We start from the raw sequence: 8,289 nt of genomic DNA, 5'->3' as shown, positions 1-8,289 counted from the left end.
GATACACAGCGCATCAAAAAAAGGTTACTTAAAATATATAGGGTAGTTAACTAAGTGAATTCACTCCCAATTCCAAAAATGCATCATTCCTACCTGTGAATATCATATTTTGATTCTTTTCCTTGACAAAGTAGACATCTGTTTATTTTTCCATTTTAGTCTGGGCATGTACGTAAAAATACAGCAACACATAACTCAAAAGCTTCCATAAGTTTTTTTAACTGAATATGAGAGCTTGTCAGAAAAGGAAGAACTACATCAGGCTTAGAAAAGAAATAAGGTATGGAACAATATTGTGAAATGTATGTATTAGTTTGTAATAGGACAGGAAATAAGACAGAAGTGCATCAGCTAACACAACTACACTAATATATGCATTAGATTTGGTTATAAATTGCTAATCATGAGATAAATGCCAGTTTTATGTAGTGATTAAAGACACTGGGCCAGAAACTGAAAGACTAGTTCTGTCTTAAGCACAAAGCAGTCGAGTGATTTTGGGTCAGTCATGCACTCCCTCTCAGCGCTAAGAAGAAAAGAGTGGTGAACCACTTCTGAAAACCCTTGCCAAGAAAACTGCAGGAACTTGTCCTCACAGCTCCCAAGAGTCAAGACTGCTCAATTTTCAAAAAATCCTTATGGTGCTGCAATCCTTATGGTGTCCAGTGCTGCAATCAGCATTGTTCTATATCCTCTTCCTAAAATTAAATAATATGCTTTGGGTGCATAGATCTATCAGTTGCTTAAGATACGTGCCAAAGTCTATTTGTATTATTTAACTTTGTATATACTGCTCAGAGTCATGTAGATGAAATGGGTAGCTATATAAATTTAGCAAATAACTAGATAAATTGGTAGTATAATTCTAATCCTTCTCAAGTTCTGAGAAATTCTGATTTCAAACGCAAGAAAACAGGAATCTGTAGCACTTTTTCTGACTATCAAATGATATTAAAAGGCATAAGATTTGATGAACTGCATTTTTTTTCATCAGATGCATAGAGTGACTAGACTGATAATAGGATTTAAATGGGATGAGAGGGACTGAAGAATACGAATTTTAAAAATAATATGTAAAATTTCTCTATTGAATAATAAACTGAGGCTAATATTAAAACAAGAAAAAGGAAAAATTTGGTTAATTTGGATAGTTTTCTTAGAGACAAAATGTAGCTACTTATGGTTAAAAAACACTGAGAGCAATCAACATTCCAAAGAAAAAAGCCTGAGGCAAAATAAACAGATTTTGTAAACTCTGACCAACTGACTGGCTGTGGAAGATCATAGAAAGGTGATGTAAAAGGTCATAACTCCTGAAGTATTTATGCCTTTATCTTTCACCTCCGGTTTAATTAAGCTCAATTCATGTACTAACTCTTATTTATCTGTGTAGAACATGAAACAGAAGCATCCATGAGTACTGATACCATTTACACTGTTACAGAAAGTTGGAAGTACAAGCTTCTGGCATATGCAGAGGCCGAGTTTATTCATTCTGCCAAACGTGAAATAATTTTATTTACCAACTATGAAATATAGATTCAAATATTTTTGTGAACACCTTTTTTTTGCAAAGATCTCTATTTTCTTCATTAGTGTCATTAACAGTGATGTAGATGCATAAGTATTTTATATCTGTTCACAAATGAGACAAGAAAGCTTAAAGCAGAATGCGAATTTACTTTCCTGAATATAGGTAGTCCTCGAGATATAACCAGTTACTAATGGCCATTCAAATTTAAGAAAGATACTCCCCCCCACCCAATAGCTATATATAATCCCATTTCAAAGTTATGATGGCTGCAATGGCCCCATGGTCATCCGCCTTTATGACCAACCATAAGAATGATGCAACACCCCCTTGCTTCTGTCTCTCACATGCTGCCCCAGCAGGAACCGGCAGCACTTTGGCCTGCTCCCCACATATCCATCACTCATTGGAATGACCTTTTATAGATCTTTGGATCTGGGAAGGTTGGGGGCAGGTGGTCCTAGGCCTGCAATATGCCTCCCCCATCCCTGAGGCAACCTATGCTGTGTTTAGTGGCCCACATGTTTGTTTAATAACTGCATCAAGAAGAGTAGGGGTGAGCGTTGTGAAGGGAAGCCATTTTGCTTAATGGCTGCCATGACATGTGCCCTAATGGGCAGGCTGCATTAAAGTCGTATCTCAAGGACTGCCTATACATCCAATGATGTTATAAATGATGTGAGCTTTAGTTATAGGGTAAATCTTTGGGCATTCTGTATAAAGAAACCTGGTATCTATACCTGAAATAAATAAAGTAAATTAATCATGTCTGTTTACTTTTATTCTGTTTATTATACAATTATTGTTCTGTTTTAGCTAATTATGAGAAGCATGGAACTATACAAATCCTGGCCATCATCTTCCTTTTCCCTTTCACTAGACATAGCTATATATACTTTTCTCCCTATTATCACTGCTATAAGAAACACAAACATTTTTGCACTGGAAGCCAAACATCTGGTAGTAAATTTCTTATTTATGAAGTATGATTTTTGAATACACAAACCTTTGGCCTTTTATATTATTTGGAAATGGCTCTTAGTCCTATTGACAATAGCACCACCTACTGACACCCCAGTATCACTTGCCGAAAGGACTGTGGGAGATTCCAGTTCAGGTTGGCTTTGCATATCAAAAGCTGTGGATTTTCTCATGTATGATCCTATCTACCAAATAGTAGGAATCCATTCTTCACTTGCAGATTGCAAAAGTGTCATCTTGGCATCTCCAGTAATTATACAAAACATTTTGATTTCTGAAAACCATTGTTTTCCTGTTAGAAGCAACAGAAATGTATGACAAAAACAAAGTGCTTGACTACATTTTGGAGGAAATTAAGAACATGAATCTTACAATATGTGTCCAGAAATATATCCTGGGAAGGAAGAAGCTGTGATCAGACCTTCTCTCTTAAATTACTGGTTAATAGATGTATTGGTCTTGCCATTGACTAGTTATTGACCAATCATTTATCTGAAAACATTGGTATAGTTAAGTACTACCTATGAGGACAACAGGTTTTATTAAGAATGTACTATGAATACAAGTTGAACATTCATAGATGGGTGTCCACATATCTTGTAGCTCTTTTCACCTGTTCATTAAGGCACCAGTATCCCATTAAAATTCTAATTAGAGAAGGATCAGCTCAGTTTTCATTTCTATAAACACAATGAAAAAAGTGCATCATAGAAAAACATCATAGGTAGCACCACATCTGGCAAAAAGTAGGACAACTTCAACAAATCTAAAACTGTTCTCAAAATAAACAGGCTTTCACATTGTAGAATATATTGCAGTCATGATGTATTATTTAAAAGATATGTTAAGCCTCAGAACTACTAAACAGCCACAACCTCTGTCTGAAGCACCTTTATTTAGAATTATTGAGAAAAGAAAGGAAGAATTCACTTTATCCTATACATCTATCTGGGGGCAAAAACTTAGTTTTTCATCCTAAGGACTAGCTACAAAATGTGAATATGATTTTTTTTTTTTAGGGCAGAAGCAAAAAAAATTTTTTTTTCAAGGCCATGGTTCCCTGGGGACAGGTAGGGGCTTGCCCCCAGCTTAGGATCATCTTCAGGAAGAGAGCCGGCATCATCTCTTTACTCAGGCCTCACTAGCACAGAGACCACACAGGTGGAGTAAATAAAGTTAATGCTGTAGAATTACCGTCGGGGCATTTCCTTGCTGAGGAGCGTTTGAAGCACTGTGCCATGCCTTGAAATTACAGCTAATTATAGAGGCCATTTGCATAAATTACAAGGAGCGAGGCAGTTGTCGCCAATACTTTCCATGCACTTAGGAAGAAAGTTCCGCTTGCTGGATGGCAATAAACTGGAGAGGGGGGCTGGGCTGGAAAAGAGACCCACCCCTGAAGATGATGGAGATGGATTCATAAGGCAGCGGGTGGGGGGAGGGAATCCATTTACAGGGATGCAAACTCCTAAAGATACACTGGAGCCAAAACTGCTTTTGGATGGAGGCCTAAATGTTGTGCAAAATGAATTGGGGAAACTTCACTTTGCAAATTGGAAATTTAGAAGTGGTTTGTCATCATTCAAAATATAATTCTTTAGGGAAAATTAATATTCTTGGTGTGCAAGAGAAGGCACATTTCTGCTGCAGTGAGTGCATGAAGTTTTTCTCTATAAATTTATGAATGATAGTGATCTATCTTACAAAATTTGTTGTTAGCAGTGCTAACATAACATATGTGGAGTGATAGACCACCGCTATAACTAGCCTTTTGTGGTTTCATAATTCTCTATTACACCCTTCCTGTGGAAAACATGTTATATTAGATAAGATAAAGGTAAAGATGTCCCTGTAGGTTTTACCCCACTAGTCATGACTGATTTTAGAGGATGGTGCTCATCTTCATTTCTTAAGAGCCAGCATTGTCCGGAGATGTTTCCACAGTCATGTGCCCAACATGACATCATGCCAAAACACACAGCATACAGCGCAACATGGAACATCAGGACAAAGTAAAAATTATGGATATTTAAGTAGACTGTGACTGAAATTCCAGATTTTCACTACTCCAAGAGATTTGTCCCCTGCTCTTAAACCAATATGCAGCAAACCTTCATAGTGTTTCAGTCTGATAACATATCTCCACTGTTCTTCATCATCAGCTGCGTTTGGATATGAGATCTGCTTTTCATGTTAATTAGAACATTGGAAATTCTCCAGGTTCAATCTCTCAGCATAGATCCTAAATACAGGAACAATTATGGGATGTATTATGAGACCGATACTTTATAACATTTTGTATTTTTATTGTATTGTACATTATGTGCTTTGCTTTCTTTGAATCACACAATCTATTTTGTTTCGTCAGTGACCTTATTTGCCGCTAATTCTGGAAGTAAAAGTCTTCACATCTGGAAGACATTAGAACATAGAACATAGAATAATAGAGTTGGAAGGGACCTTGGAGATTTTTTAGTCAAATCCCCTGCTCAGGTAGGAGCCCCTACCATTTTAGACAAATGGTTGTCCAGTCTCTTTTTGAAAACCTCCAGTGATGGAGTACCCACGACTTCTGATGTTTCTATTCTATTGGTTGATTGTTCTAAGCGTTAGGAATTTTCTCCTTAGTTTTAGGTTGCTTCTCTCCTTGGTTAGTTTCCACCCATTTTTCTTGTCCTGCCTTTTGGTATTTTGGAAAATAGATTGACTCCCTCATTTTTGTGGAAGCCCCTCAAATATTGGAACACTGCTACCATGTCTCCCCTAGTCAATGGTGGGATTCAGCCAGTTTGCACCACTTCGGCAGAACCGGTAGCTAAATTTTTGTTGCCCAGGCCCAGAATGGACTTCCGGAAGCGGCACCCGCATAGAGAATGGTTGTTCACATATTTGAATCCCACCACTGCCCCTAGTCCTTCTTTTCATTAGACATACCCAATTCCTGGAACTATTCTTCATATGTTTTAGCCTCCAGACCCCCAATCATTCTTGTTGATTTTCTCTGCACTCTTTCAAGAGTGTCAACATCTTTTTTATATTGTGGTGACCAGAACTGAATGCAGTATTCCAAGTATGGTCTTACTAAGGCTTTGTAAAGTGGTACTAGAGTACCCTCAAGTTGAGAAGTACCTTTGGCAAGAAAGAGTAGGATGTGAAGCTCAATATATCTAGTGCTATCTTTCCAAAGCTTTCATTTGACTGTGTCATTCTCCTGTGTTAACTCTTTGCCTGCCACCCATCACCCAATCTTTAAGGAGAAATATATTTCAGGCCAAGAGCTATACTGACATTCTTGATAAGAATGAGCAGAGCTGTTTTATTATGACATTGAAAAAAATTCAATGCTTTTAATTATTCAAGGGTACTAAAAGTTATTATAAATAACTGGAAATACATCAGCAGTAGATTGTTTCAGGGCCCTGAAAAAAAAATCTTTCCTATAAATCAGACATGTCAAACACAAGGCCCGGGGGCCGGATGCAGCCCGTGAAGTGGTTTCATGTGGCCCACGAAGCCATCCTGGAAACAGTGAGGAAACGGCCCCCGCTGCCTTGGCCCTGGACCAGGCCGGCCGGGAGCAATGTACAATTTTGTGATGGCCATCTATGCTGAAACGCATTCAGTCTTAGCTCCACAAGGCTGTCTGGAAACAGCGAGGAACCAGCCCCTGCCACATCGGCCCCGCTCCCTGGGTGCATGCTCACCCTTTGTGAGAAATGAAGAAATGCACTATCGCCTGGAAGTGGCCAGCAAATGGCCCTCGCCTACTTCATATATCCAGCTTGATGGGCTCTGGGGGAGGGGTTTCAGCAGGCTCTTCCAGTGGACCATGCCTTGGCACTTGCCCCGGTCCCACCCCCTTCTGCCAGAGACCCTCAGTTCTGTCCCACTCCTGCTTAGGTCCCCACAGGCACCCTTGACGCGAACAATGTAGAGTTGGCCATGCCCACCCAGTAGGCCACACCCACTCCAGCCATGCCCACCTAGTAGGCCGCGCCCACCCTGGCCATACCTACCCGGCCCCCTAAGGACAACCGCAATGCTGATGCGGCCCTCAATGAAATTGAGTTTGACACCCCTGCTATAAATGGTGTACCTTGTCTTTTTAGTTGGAGTATCCCAAAGTGGCCAGATTTGATGAGAATCAACTCTAACTTTGGGAAGACTCTAGGAAAGCAGCTTTCAAGCAAACTGTTTTCTGCACTAATAGATTTATCTGCTCAACAAAAATGAAGTCAGATGGCTGCCATAAGTTCTTCCTTCCCAGGTGGTATAACCCTTGAAAAAGCTTCATGCAGTTCCAAAACTTTAAAACAGCTTCTACTGACAATGAGGAGGGCTATTTTGTAACTTTGTGGGAACTGGGGGAAATAGTTTATTCAATCACCTGTAGATTGGAAATAGGAACTTTTCCCTTGAAATAGAAGGAGCTATCCATGAAAAAGGGCAGGTCATTAGAGAGACAATAAGCTTGAAAAGGAGCATGCAGAGAAGATCAGGCTACTCTACAAATCAGTAGGTCATAGGCTTCCCATGTTTGTATTCAAATTTCCTCCAACACTGCCTTCATCTGATCTTTAGCCCATACCTGAGGAAACCATAAGGTGATCCTAGCTCCTAAATCAAAATTCTTTTTCATATATCAGAACAAGTTTTACTGTGGAAACAATCTGATGTGCTTCAGAAACCTTTCTATTGGAGGCACACTCATGTGACCGCCTAGAAAGTGGATTCAGACTGGCACCTATTAAACACTTTAGGCTGATAAAGATATGCCATCTATCTTTTGCTCACTGGGCACTATCTTCAAAGCCACTCTGTTTGGGGCAATGGAAGAACTTGCTTCTTTCAGATCAGCCTGTCTCTGCGTATCTGAGCCAATCCACAGCTCCAAGAACTGGATCAGACTGAAGACTGGAACTGGGAGTGAAGTAGGAAAGGGACTGCACAGTGAAGCAAGAGATAGTGAGAAAGGGGTCTTTGCTCTTTCAGGCTCCATTTCCACCTGTCAGCTGTTGCCCTGGCTGCTTTCATACATAAGTGTAGGATTATTCTGAAAGAGCATTATATTTCTGCTTGAAACAAGTGAAATTTTCACCTGTATCAGCTGATTGTCAGAGTCCCTTTGAACACACCCATACAGAATACTTCTCAAAGCCAGACAGAGTTTTGACAGATGACTAAACTCACTAGTCAAGCCATCTGTCAATACTTCTGTCTGCCCCAGCCCATATTAAGGAGGGTGATTGGTGAATGTTTTCCTGTGGGCTGGTGATGTTTAGTGAGACAAGGCATGAAATAAAGCCTGAGGAACTCATCAATCTCTATCCTTAATATGTTCTGTACATCTTTAAATGAACACTACTGTGTGTCGACAACCTGCCTATAGCTACAGTGCAGGCAGCAAACATTTGACAGTGTAATTTTCTGCCACTTCAAGAAATGAATAGCACTTTTTATGTATTTTTATTTATTTTTCATTTTTCTGAATTGCCCATATACCTCAAAAAGGGTCTCTTTAATCTAGTTTATGTTTAACTTATCAAGTTTAATTTTAATTTATCTATGAGCAAGAATTCTGCATCAGAGACATTGTCATAACGATGACTTGCAAACTCAGACAAGTGCACAAGTTTTAACACAGATATACCCTATATGGGAACAGAGACACCCACAGTCAAACAATGAGATTTTGATGCTACTATAGATCTGCATTTCCTGTGTAGATCAATATTTATATTCTGCCCTTTAATACTATTTTAAACTTTCTTTATTTT

Source organism: Protobothrops mucrosquamatus, unplaced genomic scaffold (genome assembly GCF_001527695.2).
Source record: "Protobothrops mucrosquamatus isolate PMUCROS unplaced genomic scaffold, P.Mucros_1.0 scaffold10, whole genome shotgun sequence".
NCBI lineage: Eukaryota > Metazoa > Chordata > Lepidosauria > Squamata > Viperidae > Protobothrops > Protobothrops mucrosquamatus.
The sequence above is the reverse complement of the archived record's forward strand: the minus strand, read 5'-3'. Positions refer to the sequence as shown.